The following is a 16401-nucleotide window of genomic DNA, read 5'->3' as shown; positions in this document are numbered from 1 at the left end:
AGAAGCTTTCGAAACTGAAACTGTACAAGAAAAAAAATGTTTTCTGGTGTGTTGCCTGTGGGCAACACTCGTCAATAAAGGGTTAACTTAATGACGCTTAAGCTTCGCCTTTAGGAGTGGAACGCGACAGCGCGTTGTAGCGCTGCCAGGAAGTCCACGGAACGCCACCACCCGTTCGGCGCGATGCCTTGCCCTTTGAACGCAACGCTTTTTGAGGAAAGGAAATGGCGCAGTAATTCTCTGTCATCTCGGTGGACACCTGAACCGCACCGTAGAGGAAGGGAGGTGGGAGTGAAAGAAGATAAAGAGGAGCCGTAATGAAGAAAATGAAAATTGTATTTGAGGAAAGGAAATTACGCAGTAACTGTGTCACAAAATTCAGGGGGCACTTTTTTGACCTAAAGTGTGGTCACTGATGTGTGGTTAAGATGTTAAGCTTCGCCCCCAAGAGTGGAACGCGACAGCGTCTTGCAACGCTGCCAAGGAGTCCATAGAACGCCATCGCCCATTCGGTTATACGCCTCATCGTCGGTAAATTGGTTTTTGAGGAAAGGAAATGTATCTGTCTCTCATTTGTCGTTGGACACCTAAACCTCGCCGGAAGGGAATTGAGAAGGATGAGAGTGAGTGAAGACACCGTATTCACTAGACGCGCCTTTGTTCATTCCAAACCATCGAGCTGGCAAGGCGGAGTGGATAGCATGCTCGTCTCTCAAGCCGAAGACCGGGGTTCGATTCCTGAGCTCGACCAATTTCTTAATCGATTTTATTTATTTATATGGCCTGACTAGTAAGGCTAATTAGGCTAATTGGATAATTAAGCAATTAACTAAGCTCAGTCCCACTTACTTGGAGCATCACTATACGATCCCTTCAATGGGTTGCATGGTTACTAGCCAAAGTACAATCGGCCCCGTTTGAAATTAGCGCACTGTGACGTCACGACCGTTTCCACCAATTGAAAAGCGTGACATTTTCTGTCGACAACTGCTGCTTACAACGATGAGACATTAAAGGCTTCCGCCTTAATACGTTTCTTACATTCCATCCACACCTTGAGCGCCTGTCCTGTAGCCCACGTAGTTTTTTTATAGCGAAGTCGGCCATCTTGTTTTTGGCAACATAGTTATGTGGAAAAGCGCACTTGCGGAATTCTGAATATCCCCTATTGCCCATATTATGCTCGCTGTGTGTTCGATCAGCCATCTTATGGGCAGGGTCTTATTGTAGTAACGCAGCAAAATATTTAGATCTTGCGAATGGGATTTCAATGATACACAAGATCTGAACCACTCTTGCTTTTTCTTTTCTCAGGGCGAGGGCGGGGAGAGTAAAGTTTGTTCTCGTAGCAGGATATATGTATACTACAAGCCATCTAGGCAAATTGATCCACGCTTACAACTTCTCACCGGAGCAGTTGGAAGTAGTAATGTATAGTTGTAAAACCTTTTTTTATCATGTTGCATAGCACAATTCACTCTGCGTAACAAAACTGCCTAAAACTGCAAGTCACTTAATTCAGAGAAGGATCTTTGGAAGCTAAAATTTGCTAGATGCGGAACACTGGTTTGCTTTTTTTTGCAAGTGTCAAGCTGGTGTGATTAGCCTGTTTTATATGCTACAGGGATTCTTGGGCAGCCGTCTCTAAGAGTGCACCTTTTTTCCTTTATCCAGCTCAACTGATGTTCTCTTCAAACCGGGGTACAGTGCCTGTTTCTCTGGTCATGCCATTCCAAGTTGTCCGACAAGTGGACAAGGACTGTGTGCTTGGAATTGATCGCCACAAGGACAAATGTGAAAGCACTAGCACTATAAGAACCTTGTTATCAAAACAGCATGGTAGAGTAATAACCACAATAACAATCATTGGTGCAGTTATTTTTTTTATTTAATTGTGTTCAAGCTGATGACACATCTGGCATATGTTTTCGTTAAGCAAATCCTTATATTAAGTATTTTTAAATATGAGCCTCGGTTTAGTGATTAATGTTTAGCTTCAGCACAAGTTCTGCATGCATCGGCTGAATTCCAGGTTTTGACAGTAATTCATCTTATATGTATAGTCGCCTTATGAAGCCATTGGAGAAGGTCGGGAGGACCACTCAGGGTCGAAGGGCAGCTTGGACAAAGAGCACCCAGTCCGAGAGATGGGCGAGTTCTATGATTGATGTCAGCAGCTGGCGCTGCCCGTCTAATTTCTTGTTTTCCTCACTCCTGTAAACGGGAGTCAGTTAACCGCAGTTTCTGAATTATTTAGGGCAACACAGGCAGCTGTTGATATTAAAGCATTTCTCAAGCAAAACAGACCATAATGTGATACTGCTTTTTGTGCTATATTTGGTGACAAATAGTTAGTATTTTGGAGGTAGAAAATTTTTTAAATCTTCCAACTAAACATGGCAGACCCTATGCATATCAAGTACATGAAATCTGCAGTAAGGTACTGATTTCATTGCAATAACATGCACAGACAGTGGTAATTTTCATGTGTGGCCATGCTTTTAGGCGCAACATCCAACTGACTGGTCCAGCGAAGTCTTTTGCAAAAAAAAGATCAAACTGCAAGGGACCAAGAAGAAGGGGTGTACTGCAAGCATGCATCTAAAGTGGATCAGCATGTACCCAGAATTCAAAGTTGGCCACTGTTCACATATTTTAAGAGGGTTAACTGCTGAGCTAGTTGGTTTTCAGAGATAATAAAGGAAAGCCCTCCCAGCGCATGCACTGGGAGGGCTATATATTTCGTATGCTGACGCTTGATTCAACAGTTGGAGTAAGCGCCCGTGTTGTCGTCTTTCTTGTGTTGTGTTGTTGCGCTAAACATCCTTTATTATGACTGTTCACATATTTTGTTGAACAATGCAGTGAAGCACAAGTGTTATGTTTGGATTAGAAAGACATAACAAGAATAAATTTATAATTAGGTACACAGCACACAATGCACAGCATTTTCAGACAGACATTTCAGACCCGTACTTTGACCACTAGACTAGTCAAAATTTCTGCGTACAGCTTGTTTTTGCTGAAACTATGGCCTATGGTTTTACGCTTCTCTTTTACAGCAAGAGCTGTAAATGCTCTCCATAGCGCCTCACTGAAGCCCCAGTTATAGTAATTAGATGAGGAAGAAGCAGCAGCTCTCACTGGATATTGCACCAGGTCTCAAACCTTATCCCTTTCTTTTTGTATGTTTGTGAGGATCTGAGAGATGGCAGGTCTTATTTTAAACAAACACAAAAGTACAAACAATAAACGAGGCGGCTTTTATCGGAAAGGAAACCAATTTCAGTATGAGAGCGAAGAAAAGGAAAGGAACAAGAGAGCAAGGCAGCAACACACGGGAAAAACACACGGGGGAGCAGAACAAAGTTCTTGCGAAAAATGCAGGAAAAAGAAAGTCAAAGAGGAAAGTCACACTACTTGTCTCTTATTCGAGCAACGTGCGGGGAGGACTGGCTGGGTGTCGGGCAGTCAGGGAGTCTCTGGGCGTTCCAATGTTGATGCAACGCTACCGCAGCGTCGGCGTCCGTGGGCTCCCGGCACGGTTTCCAGGTCTGGTATCCCGGAAAAGTCACGTAGGCGCCAGAAGCGGCCTGTGTGGAGCAGCTGACGGATGGACGGAGAAGAGTGGCGCCTGAGCCTGATGGTTGAGGCTCTCGACGATGGAAGTCCAGGTCTGGTGGCCCGGACGTCTGCGGCTAAGGCCCAAGCCCGGAACTCGGGGAGCCAGCAGAACTCGTCCACGTCCGTCGCCCACCGCGCTCTTCTCTTCTCTGCCACGTAATCCTCTTCGACCTGTCCCGGCGTACCCCTCCGCACGCGGTCCTCGTGCTTTGTCTTCTTCTCCTCACGAACGCCGCTGGGTGGCGCTATCTCCTTACAGAAGGCCCCCTCTTCGGAAGTTTTTTCCAAAGGTAGCAGTGATGAACTTTGCCAAGGGGAGGGTCTCCCCTCTGACGAACGGAATCCTGCGGACTGCAAGGGACGACCGCAAAATTCGCATAGTCTGGACACCTGCACACGCATCCCTGGCTGGAAATGAAGCAGCTCACGAACTGGCTCGAGGTCTTGCTTACCGAGCCAGTGGCCATACCGAGGGCTTCGCAGACAGGGATCGTCTTGTAGGTTACAGAGAAATCACACAACATTATAGGCTCAATCGAACAAAATACCCCGCTGCTGATAAATCGTTGACAAAGAGTCAGGCCACCTCTTGGCGCCGTCTCCAAACTTATACGTTTCCGAACCCGGTTATGTGTAGTCGTTATTATCCGGGACAATATTCAAACGAGTGTAAGCAATGTAAGGCCAAAGCGGATCTCAACCATATTCTCTGGAAATGCCCTTTTGCCCCGCTGGAGGGACAAAAAATAAAGTCACTTGAACAATGGGAGGCTCTCCTACTCAGCTCCGATCCGGAGACTCAAACAAAAGTCGTCCAACTGGCCGAAGACGCCGCCAGGAGCCAAGACCTTCTGGCCGTCGTTTAGGCGGGGGGCCTATATGCCCTTCAGACTGTTGGCAATAAACGTTTTACAATCCAATCCAATCCAAGGGAAAGAACTCAACTTCAGGAGAGCGACACCAGACGCGTTCGACGATCGCAACACAGAACACCGCACCACAGCGCGCACACTACACACCTCACACAATACGACGGTCGTCAATGTTCGAAGCGTTCACAGACATTCGCACACACAGCACAGAGAGCACATGGAAAGTCAACGTAAAGCGTCCATAGAGGGCGAAGAAACACGGAAAGCATAAAAAGTAAGTAGCCGACACCCAAAAACAAACATGAACAAACACCGACAATGCCAACAAGAACAGGTGTGGGCTACATTCTTCCGTGTTCCATTCTTCACATCAAACCACTTCACCGTCGGGAGAACTCTTTCGACTAGTACTTCCGTTTTCCTTTGTGAAACCGGTTTCTCCAAACCGACCTCGGTCTCCACCATGGTTTTAAATGTCCCCGTCCTACGATGTTATACACTCTGTGCCGGCCGTTGTCCGCCGGCACCGATGGAACAACGGCGTCATTTACTTTGTTCTCCGTTTCCTTTGACACAGTCGGTTGACACTTAGCACACGATCTGACATAACTCTTAATGTCAGCCTGTACACCGGGCCAGTAAAACTCACTGAGCACCCTTGCTATTGTTTTCCGTATTCCTTGATGGCCGGATAATGCACTCTTATGCGCCAACTTAAGGACTTGCGTGCGTAAGCCCTTCGGTACCACCGCTTGCTCAACGACTCGGCCGGGACACACTTGGTATGTCCGGAAGAGAACACCTTCATCTGTATCAAAAGAGTGGGCGGTCTGTCCCTTGCCACGAACTATTTGCCCCAACTTCCTGCGACACACCTCTAAAGTCGGGTCTTCTTCCTGTTTCAGGCGAAACTCCGGCCGTGATAAGTGGAGTGTTCATAATTAAATTCAAAGGCGCCAAACCATACGCACACACACACACAGGAGAAGAAAGACGAGACAGAGCGCCACTCACAACTAATTTAATGTGCAGAAAACCACGTACATATATGTCACTGTCGGCGCATGCGCAAGGAAGACATTCAGCTTCATGAAGATAAGCAGCGATCAAAAAACGCTTTTTCAGCCTTATACAGGTTTATCGATGTTTCGCTGACGCACAAGTTGCCCCTCTTTTCGATATGGAATGCTTCTATCAGTTCCCTGGCTTTTGTCACACTACTCTTTGCCAAAATCCGCACATCAGAAAAGCATGGTTCACAAGTACGCGACGGGCAGGTTCTGATGTGCATGGGTAAATGGGGGCCATCTTTATTCTGTTCTACATTTCTTTGGTGTTCTCTGATTCGATCATTGACACATCGCCCGGTTTGTCCGATGTAGGAACTGCCGCAGGAGAGGGGAACTTCGTACACAACCCCTACCGCACATTTCGTGAACGGTCGCCCATGCCTGGTGCCGCAGCCACTTTCTTTTACTTTTTCTTTTCTTTTGGCTATTCGAGAGCAAAGGCTTCCGAGCTTTTGGGGGGCGGTAAAAACGAGTGGCACCCCATGCCTACTCGCAACCTTCTTCAGGTTGTGGGCCAACTTGTGCACATACGGCACAGCCACCGGTCTCACCTCTTCTCGAGGGACCTCCTCCCCTACTCCTACTACCTTCTTCTTCAACTTCCGTAGGAGGCTTTCGGCAACCTGTGTCACGACCGAACCAGGGAACCCAGCTGAAGCCAGCCTAACCAATTGATTATCAAAACTCTGTCGCATCTTGTGAACACATGACTTCCCTAGAGCAGACTCAAGGCAAAGTGAAGCAATTCCTCTTTTAACTAGTTTTGAATGCGAAGAGTCGAATGGCAGAAGCCCCTTTTTTGCACGTGGAGCATATGCCCAACACACCTGATCCATACAGAACTCAATGTTTAAATCTAAAAACTGTAAAAGATTGTTTTCAGGCAGTTCGTAAGTAAAATCCAAGCCTTTTCCATGTTGTCTAAAAAGGGATAAAACACTGTTTACTGTACCAGCGAAGTTAGAGCTGCCGTCCTTAGTTAAAACAATCAAGAAATCGTCAATGTATCTAAAAACTTTAAAAACATGGTTAGTTGGCAAAACCTGCAGAAGCTTTTTGTCAATTTGTGACAGAAAAATGTTGCATAAAACCGGGGCGACACACGAACCAATGCAGATACCGGCCTTCTGCAAAAAGAAGCCTTGGTCAAAAGAAATAAAAGTCGACTCTAAATAAAACTTTAACATACTTAAAAAATTATCAGTAGAAATACCGGCTGAGTTCTGAAATGAAACAGGATCATTTCTTTCAATACAGTCCCGAACAGAAGTAAATAGGGCATCATGGGGCACGGAATAAAATAAGTCAACAACATCGACTGAAAAGGCACGCCCAATCCCAGTCTGAGATTTCGATGTTGTTGACTTATTTTATTCCGTGCCCCATGATGCCCTATTTACTTCTGTTCGGGACTGTATTGAAAGAAATGATCCTGTTTCATTTCAGAACTCAGCCGGTATTTCTACTGATAATTTTTTAAGTATGTTAAAGTTTTATTTAGAGTCGACTTTTATTTCTTTTGACCAAGGCTTCTTTTTGCAGAAGGCCGGTATCTGCATTGGTTCGTGTGTCGCCCCGGTTTTATGCAACATTTTTCTGTCACAAATTGACAAAAAGCTTCTGCAGGTTTTGCCAACTAACCATGTTTTTAAAGTTTTTAGATACATTGACGATTTCTTGATTGTTTTAACTAAGGACGGCAGCTCTAACTTCGCTGGTACAGTAAACAGTGTTTTATCCCTTTTTAGACAACATGGAAAAGGCTTGGATTTTACTTACGAACTGCCTGAAAACAATCTTTTACAGTTTTTAGATTTAAACATTGAGTTCTGTATGGATCAGGTGTGTTGGGCATATGCTCCACGTGCAAAAAAGGGGCTTCTGCCATTCGACTCTTCGCATTCAAAACTAGTTAAAAGAGGAATTGCTTCACTTTGCCTTGAGTCTGCTCTAGGGAAGTCATGTGTTCACAAGATGCGACAGAGTTTTGATAATCAATTGGTTAGGCTGGCTTCAGCTGGGTTCCCTGGTTCGGTCGTGACACAGGTTGCCGAAAGCCTCCTACGGAAGTTGAAGAAGAAGGTAGTAGGAGTAGGGGAGGAGGTCCCTCGAGAAGAGGTGAGACCGGTGGCTGTGCCGTATGTGCACAAGTTGGCCCACAACCTGAAGAAGGTTGCGAGTAGGCATGGGGTGCCACTCGTTTTTACCGCCCCCCAAAAGCTCGGAAGCCTTTGCTCTCGAATAGCCAAAAGAAAAGAAAAAGTAAAAGAAAGTGGCTGCGGCACCAGGCATGGGCGACCGTTCACGAAATGTGCGGTAGGGGTTGTGTACGAAGTTCCCCTCTCCTGCGGCAGTTCCTACATCGGACAAACCGGGCGATGTGTCAATGATCGAATCAGAGAACACCAAAGAAATGTAGAACAGAATAACGATGGCCCCCATTTACCCATGCACATCAGAACCTGCCCGTCGCGTACTTGTGAACCATGCTTTTCTGATGTGCGGATTTTGGCAAAGAGTAGTGTGACAAAAGCCAGGGAACTGATAGAAGCATTCCATATCGAAAAGAGGGGCAACTTGTGCGTCAGCGAAACATCGATAAACCTGTATAAGGCTGAAAAAGCGTTTTTTGATCGCTGCTTATCTTCATGAAGCTGAATGTCTTCCTTGCGCATGCGCCGACAGTGACATATATGTACGTGGTTTTCTGCACATTAAATTAGTTGTGAGTGGCGCTCTGTCTCGTCTTTCTTCTCCTGTGTGTGTGTGTGCGTATGGTTTGGCGCCTTTGAATTTAATTATGAATAACTACCAACTAGCCCCACAACAAATTCTTCTAAGTGGAGTGTGTTCAGAGTGGGGCTTTTACTACTCTCTGAAACCTTTGCTGTCACCGTAAGGGAAGGAACACCGACCGCACCCGTCATGGCAAGGGAAACTGCCTGATCAGTTAGAACTGGCGGGTCAACCGAGAATGGAGGTTTAGCGCCAGGGACATTGCCTATTATGATGTCGTATAGGGGTGTAGACAAGCACCGCGCGATGGCCTTACCCGAAAAGTACGGTGAGGAAATCACCACCTCCGCTTCCGGAACTTCTACACGGGTCCCATTGGCCAAGAATAATGTAGCCTGCTTCCCTGTAAGTGCCGCTGCCGGTACAAGGGACTCACGCACAACAATGCCGGTGCTGCCCGTATCCCGTAATACCGAACCAGGCTGGCCGAACACCTCACCGTGCGCCACGGGCATAGCAGTTTCCACCGGGTTGGAAGGACACACCATCTCCCCCAACTGGCCCTCTACGCGCGTTACCACTGCAGTGCTATCGGGATGTGAATATCGAGGTGTCATGCAAAAGGCGGACTCCTCACGGTCTCCTGGCCTCTTAGCTTTGCATGACTGGGCATCATGTCCTACCTCGCGGCACCAGGTGCAATACGATTGCTTGGGCTTCGTCCGACAATCCGCCGCCTTGTGCCCAGTCTTCTCGCAAAGAAAACACCGCAGGCGAGATTGTGAACCTGAAACCTCGTCCTTGGCTTTATTCATCGTATGCTCCCCCTATTCTTTGAAGAACAACAAGTTATTTTGCCGCTGTGCTTCGAGAAAATGATCGGCAGCCTCCGCCAGCTTGGAAACTGTCTTGCCCTCCCGCTCACGAAAGAAAAGGGCTAAACGAGAATGACAGTTGTTCAGAAATTGCTCGCTCACGACCATCTCGCGAACCACCTCAAAAGTGCGGCCTTCTCCCCGCATCTCGACCCAACGGTCAAAGAAGCTAAACAACCTGGCAGCATATTGCGAGGCCGTTTCGCCATCCTGGGGCTTGCTCTGGCGAAACTTCTCTCGGTACCCTTCCGCGGTGAACCTAAACCTCTGAAGCAAGGCAAGCTTCGCTTTGTCATAATCCACGGAATCCTCCGGCGAGAGCCGACCGAAGACCCTAAGTGCTTCGCCGCCAAGGCACAAGCTCAACGCCGTTGCCCACTTTTCTTTTGGCCAACCCTGCCCCGTGGCCACATGCTCAAACCTCTTTAAGTAGGCATCGAGGTCATCCCGCGCTTCATTGAACTGTGGTATGAGGCTGTGCGGGTTAATGGAGCTGGTCGATGAGACGCTACGCTCTCCACGGTCACTCGGAGGATTTGCGCCACCCTCCATGAGCCTTATTTGTAGCTGCAAGTTCCGCGCCTCTAACTCCAAACGTTCCTTCGCAGCCTCATGCTCTGTCTCTAAATTCCGTGCCTCTAAATCCAATTTCTGCTTCGCAGCTTCACGCTCCGTCTCTAAATTTCGTGCCTCTAACTCCAAATTCCGTGCCTCTAACTCCAGCTTCTGCTTCGCAGCTTCACGCTCAGCGGCTCTCTCTCCTATACTCAACCCCCTACTTGCACCTGCGCAAACATGATGATGACCAACTGGAGGTCATCCACCGGAAAGTCATCAAGCGGGCTCTCGACCTCCCGGTCACCACGTCCAACCAGCGACTTCTGGCTTTGGGCGTGGTGAACACATTCCGGGAGCTTCGAGAAGCCCACTTAGTCAACCAATACACACGTCTTGCACAGACCACGTCCGGTCGCCGCCTCTTGGACCGGCTACACATCAAACATAACTACCACTTTGAGGAAAGGGAGAGAGTGCCAGAACCCTGGAGACGCGCCCTCCGGGTCCGACCCCTTCCCCGCAACATGTCCAGAGAAGACCATAGCGGTCGTCGCCAGGCGCGCGCGGAAGCGTTGGCGCGATACTATGGTAACCAAGAACACGTGTATTACGTGGACGTTACCGGCCCACACCCCGGGGGGTGGTACACGGCCGCAGTCGTACACAACACAAACACAGTTAACGGGCTGACTTTCAAAGCCTACAACGCAACACACGCGGAGGAGATTGCCATTGCTCTGGCTCTCACGAATCCCAAGTCAAAACACATCATCACCGACTCGCGAGGGGCCTGTCGGAACTACGAGTTGGGCTGGGCTCCCCCGCTTGCCTGGCGCATATTGGAATATAGCTGCCGATGCGAAGATCCAACTCCACGCAACCTGATTTGGGCCCCCGGTCACCAGGGCCTACAGGGAAACGAACAGGCCGATCAGGCCGCCCGCGCACTCTCTCCCCGGGCTATCTCCCTGTCCTTGGAAGCCTACTCCCAATCAGACAATCTGGCCCTTACATTCAAACACATCACCGATTACTACAAGGAGGAGCACCGGCGCTACCCGGCCCCTTGTAAGGGACTGGATCGCGCGGACGAGCGCCTCCTCATCAAAATTCTTACTAACACTGTACTGTGCCCGGCGGTACTTAAACATTTCAACGAATCCTTTGATGGCACGTGCCAGTTCTGTGGGGAGGTGGCTGACACCTTCCACATGGTTTGGGCGTGTCGATCCAACCCATCTATCCCCTCCAACCCCAACCCCACCAGAGAGGACTGGGAGGCGGCCCTGCTCAGCTGTCAGGACCTAAAGACCCAAAAGGCCTTGGTTCACCGGACGCGGGCGGCGTTGCTTGCCAATGGGGCCCCGGATTAGGGGCTCCACCTAGTATTGTTAGGGGAAAGGGCCCATAGGGCCTACCCCAATCACCTCTCTGTAAATATTTATTGCACTATAAATGTTTTTCACCACCACCACCTTCCCGTGCCTTACGAAGCTCGTCCTCCACCCACGCTCGTAACTCCGCGCCGCACAAGCCTATGCGCTCGCCTAAAGCAACCAAATCTGAAGCGCTCATATTGTTCCTAAATTAACACAACAGGCAAATAAATAAAAACCGACCTTGTCCTGTCGTAGTGGATGCCAAATTTGTGAGGATGTGTGAGATTGCAGGTCTTATTTTAAACAAACACAAAAGTACAAACAATAAACGAGGCGGCTTTTATCGGAAAGGAAACCAATTTCAGTATGAGAGCGAAGAAAAGGAAAGGAACAAGAGAGCAAGGCAGCAACACACGGGAAATACACACGGGGGAACAGAACAAAGTGCTTACGAAAAATTCAGAAAAAAGAAAGTCAAAGAGGAAAGTCACACTACTTGTCTCTTATTCGAGCAACGTGCGGGGAGGACTGGCTGGGTGTCGGGCAGTCAGGGAGTCTCTGGGCGTTCCAATGTTGATGCAACGCTACCGCAGCATCGGCGTCCGTGGGCTCCCGGCACGGTTTCCAGGTCTGGTATCCCGGAAAAGTCACGTAGGCGCCAGAAGCGGCCTGTGTGGAGCAGCTGACGGATGGACGGAGAAGAGTAGCGCCTGAGCCTGATGGTTGAGGCTCTCGACGATGGAAGTCCAGGTCTGGTGGCCCGGACGTCTGCGGCTAAGGGCCAAGCCCGGAACTCGGGGAGCCAGCAGAACTCGTCCACGTCCGTCGCCCACCGCGCTCTTCTCTTCTCTGCCACGTAATCCTCTTCGACCTGTCCCGGCGTACCCCTCCGCACGCGCTCCTCGTGCTTTGTCTTCTTCTCACGAACGCCGCTGGGTGGCGCTATCTCCTTACAATGTTTAAAAGTTCAGCTATGTGCTTTGCCTTAGATTTTAATTTATATTACTTCCTACATTAAAGCATAAAGCTTCTGCATTGAATATGCATATTTTATCATGACCATTTTTGTATCCACATAGTGTAATCATGCACCAGATAGTACCATGAGTCGATCGATACCAAAAAATCAAGTTTATGCTGTGCTTCACTGCAACACACAATCTGCACATTCTCATTTTTATACTTGCCAGGCTTTTTGTAATAATCATTTGCTTGCCAGGTTTAGGGATCCTGCTGAACAGGAAGACAAATTAAATCAGTTTCTTTTACTTTTAATAATAAAACTTTCTTGTAACCTCGCGTTCATCCTAATAGATTAATAAGAAATGCTACATGGAATAAGCAAGCCTAGTTAACGTCATTGGAGGCAAGAACAAAGGCATTTCGAAAATTCCTGCCAAACCCCATTTCTAACACTTGGTCCCTGATAAATTAATTCTTTTGATGTTTAATCTGTAAGAAAGGATCTTTTCCACATAAAAGAGTAAGCTTCTTTTACTGTGTTGAACTGTTATTGTGATCAGATTTTCATGTGTTCATTCTTCTGCTTGCATTTCAGGTTGACATCCCTCAACACACAGGGATAGGAAAATCTCTGCAAATGAAGGCAGCAAAAATAAAAGAACTTGAGGGGCAAAAGGCCCTTAAAAACTGCAGAACAGAACAGCATATCTATGTGGCAGTCTCGCCCATGAGTTTCCACCATGCTCATCAGTTCGGTGAAATGGCAGGCTTCAGCCAGACTGTGACCAAAGCTATGTCGGCACGAATTCAGGACCTAGTTAGTGAGGGCGTGACATCGGTTCAGGAAGTGAAGAAGTGTCTTGACTATTATGTACAAGACGTCCTCTTTGGAGGAAAAAACAAGCCATCGAGAAGCTGCAGAGCATTCTTCCCAACACAAGAAGACATACACAACCACTGCTCTGGCTGCTCTTCGCAGAGATAGGTTTAGCTCTTTGGATCAAGAAAATGCTAAGCAGTTAATTGATAAATATCAGAGGGAGGATCCTGAGAGCAAATTCTTTTACAGACAGTATCAGAAGAAAACTGACCAAATCAATAGCCTTCCAAGTGATGATGTTTTGGAGCAAATGGAACAGGAATGCGAGGAAACGCTCCTTTTTTCTTAGCAGTCAAAGTTTACGAAAGAAATGCTCATAAAATATGAACAATCAGTTTTCTGCCTGGATGCAACAAACAAAACGACAGACTATGCTCTGCCACTTTTCTTTATTGTCGTCAAGACGGCACAAGGCTACATGTGTGCAGGTGTTTTCATAACGCAATTTGAAACAGGCGCCTGCATCACAGAGGCCCTTGAAGTGTTCAGACAGTGGTGCCCTGACTTCAATCCGCAGTACTGGATGATTGACTATAGTCATGCAGAAATCAATGCCCTTCAGAGCAGCTTCCCCCAAAGCCAAATCACAATTTGTGATTTTCATAGAGAGCAGGCATGGGGAAGGTGGCTAAACAGGTCTGAGAGTTGCATTGTTGCAAAAGAAGATGCCCTCTTTCTGCTGCGAAGAATAGCCAATGCAGCCTCTGAGGAAGAAGTGAATCAATGTATTACTGATCTGAAAGCATCTCAGCATTGGAAAAATGAAAAATTGAGATGTTACATTGAGACACATTGGCTGAGAGTGAAAGAAATGTGGCTGCGTGCATATATGTTAGGTTACGACGTAGTGTTGACGACAAATAATGGCACTGAAGCACAAAACAAAATCTTGAAGCAGTACTACATCAATAACAGCCATGACAGAAAGTCTTTGACAATGCTGGTCTGCACACTTGTCAAGCAATTTATGCCTGGCAGGCAGCATCAGCACTAAAGGAAGCTAATGAGCCTGTCATCATCGTACCGGACATAAAAGAACAACATCCCAGAATATTTACACAACCGGCCACCGGCTTTTATTAAGCATGTAATGCAGAGGATGTTCATTGCATGCGAGTACACGCATGAAGACATCAAGACAAAGTCTGAGGCAGGGCAGTACCTCGTGCAGTCACAGTCATCATCCAGCTGGCACACGGTGGATTTTGCAGGGCCGAACTGCACGTGCCTGGATTTTGCAGCAACAAAGTTTCCGTGCAAGCACTTTTGTACACTGTTCAGGCTGACCGAGAGTTCATTTTGCTGACCTTCCTGAAAGCTACCTGAATCGGCCTCATGTAGCTGTGACAGCCTGTGGTACTGCTGATGATCAAGAGAATGAACCAGACAGCCAGGAAGGGCATGGAGGAGAAGCAAGTTCCCATGAAGTGACAGCTCTCAGCATACCTCCATGTTCTTCGAAGCAGCTGAAGATGAAGCGAAACAACTTTCGAAGCGTAATGGAGAAGTGCGGCAGTCTCCTTTTTTACTGCAGCGATTGTTCAGCTCTAGACGAATCAACAGAAAAACTGGAGGAAGCCTATTCTCTTCTTGCACAATCAGTCCCATGTACCAGCGATCTGTGCATCAGAAACTCGCCAACAAAAGGCTGTTCTGGCAAAGCATCCCACACTTCGCAGAAGGATGCTGTACGAGCAGCACCTAGCATTTTGCAAACAGTGAGGGCGAACAAGGAGCACTGGCGCACTAGAGGCCGTGTTGGAAAGCAGGCAGACGAGCTGCGCAAGACCATTAATGTTAACCCATTAGAGTAAGCAATCACTCAGTGGGGCACCATGATACAAGAGGAAAATTTCACGAACAAGGAGCACTGATATCTGGAGCTTAAAGCACCTGCCCTTTGACCGTTTGTCCCACTCGAATTTAATTGTGGTTTGAATCTTATCTTTCTAATCGCCATCAGTACGTCCAGGTAGCAAAATTGAAGTCTCTAACAGCGCCAGTGCTTTCCGGCGTTCCTCAAGGCTCGGTCTTAAGACCCTTCTTTTCCTCATTTATCTGAATGACCTGGCCATCGGATCTCAAGTACATAGCCGTTTTTTTTTATAGGCAACTGCATACCCTATTACACCACTGAGGCAATCTAGGATCAAGTCGTGCTAAACAACTACTTACTGGCTATTACTAACTGTTGCCACGAGTGGGAGATGAGTTTGAACATCTTAAAATGTGCTCAAATAACAGTATAACGTAAAAAAAGCCATTTCCTTATGCATACAATATCAACAATAATAGTTCCTTTTTCCCCGCGGATTATTACAAGTGAACGGGTTGCCAAATAAGGTGGCGAGCCTCTCAACGTCTGAATCTTTTTTAGCAGCGTTGTTCCTTACTTGTGATTACTTTGAATTCCTTGTTATCTTTTCAGAAGTGCCAAAATTTGCTAATAAATGTTGATTGTTCACTGTATAATTTTGTTATTTTTGTCGTCATATTATGACAATGATCTGTAAAAAATATAAATTGAAATGCTATGTAATTACTCCTGCCTTAGCTGCCAAAAGGTTGCCGGAAGTGCTAAATAAAATAAAGTGTAAAGAGGAAGACGCTTAGCAGACGGAGCAACAGAACCGATGCGCGGCGCGAGGCGAGAAGAAGACGATCGGCAGCTGAAGCAGCAGAACCGACGCGCGGCAAAAGCATCATTCCAAAATCATTCAGAATTTTTCTGGCATTCAGTTCTCTAATCTTTATGCCGGTTGTTTTTTTTTCCATTCATTTCTTCCCGTAATTTCTTTTTATCTATAATTCAATCCTTAATTCCTCGCAATACGTCCCCAAAGTTAATCATTAGCTTGGCACCAAAAGGTAATCCATTAGCTTGGCACCAATTTGCCTTCTTTGGGCTCTCCTCCCTGAACCCTGGCCAATCCCCCGTCGTGGGTATGTGCCATGCCACCAAGGCAACAACAACTACAACAACAAAAGCATCAACTGTTCCGGGACCGGACCTGCCCTAGCCCGCTCTAACCGGCCTTAACAACCAGTCATCTCTTGCCAATAAAGGCAGCTACATCTTGGTGGAGGCTGCGGGATTCCGTCCTGGAGCTACATAACCGTACCATCACTACCCCCATGCCTGCCAACGCCAACCAGCCAGCCAGCTCCTCGCCGGCACCCGTTGCTTGCCATGGTGCGCTCCGCCAGCGCGACCCTGCCGTCTTCAGCGGCACGGACGATCACGACGTGGAGGATTGGTTGTCCTCTTACGACAGGGTGAGCGCTCATAACCGTTGGGACGACACTATGAAACTCACCAACGTCATCTTCTACCTAACCGGCGTCGCCCACCTTTGGTTCCAAAACCACGAATCGGACTTCACCACCAGGACCGAATTTAAAACCAGCTTCACCGACATCTTCGGCCGTCCGGCAGTACGCAAA

At 47.5% G+C, this 16401-nt stretch overlaps 1 pseudogene; it reads left to right on the top strand.

Annotated features, from left to right (window-relative positions):
• Positions 1-1682: 1682 nt before the first annotated feature.
• LOC149345797 (uncharacterized) lies at positions 1683-14771 on the top strand (annotated as a pseudogene).
• The last annotated feature ends 1630 nt before the right edge of the window (positions 14772-16401 follow it).

The sequence above is a fragment of the Amblyomma mixtum genome, chromosome 4, assembly GCF_055824585.1.
Source record: "Amblyomma mixtum isolate Tamu chromosome 4, ASM5582458v1, whole genome shotgun sequence".
NCBI classification, from domain to species: Eukaryota; Metazoa; Arthropoda; class Arachnida; order Ixodida; family Ixodidae; genus Amblyomma; species Amblyomma mixtum.
Note: the sequence above shows the minus strand (reverse complement) of the source record. Positions and strands in the feature narration are given on the sequence as shown.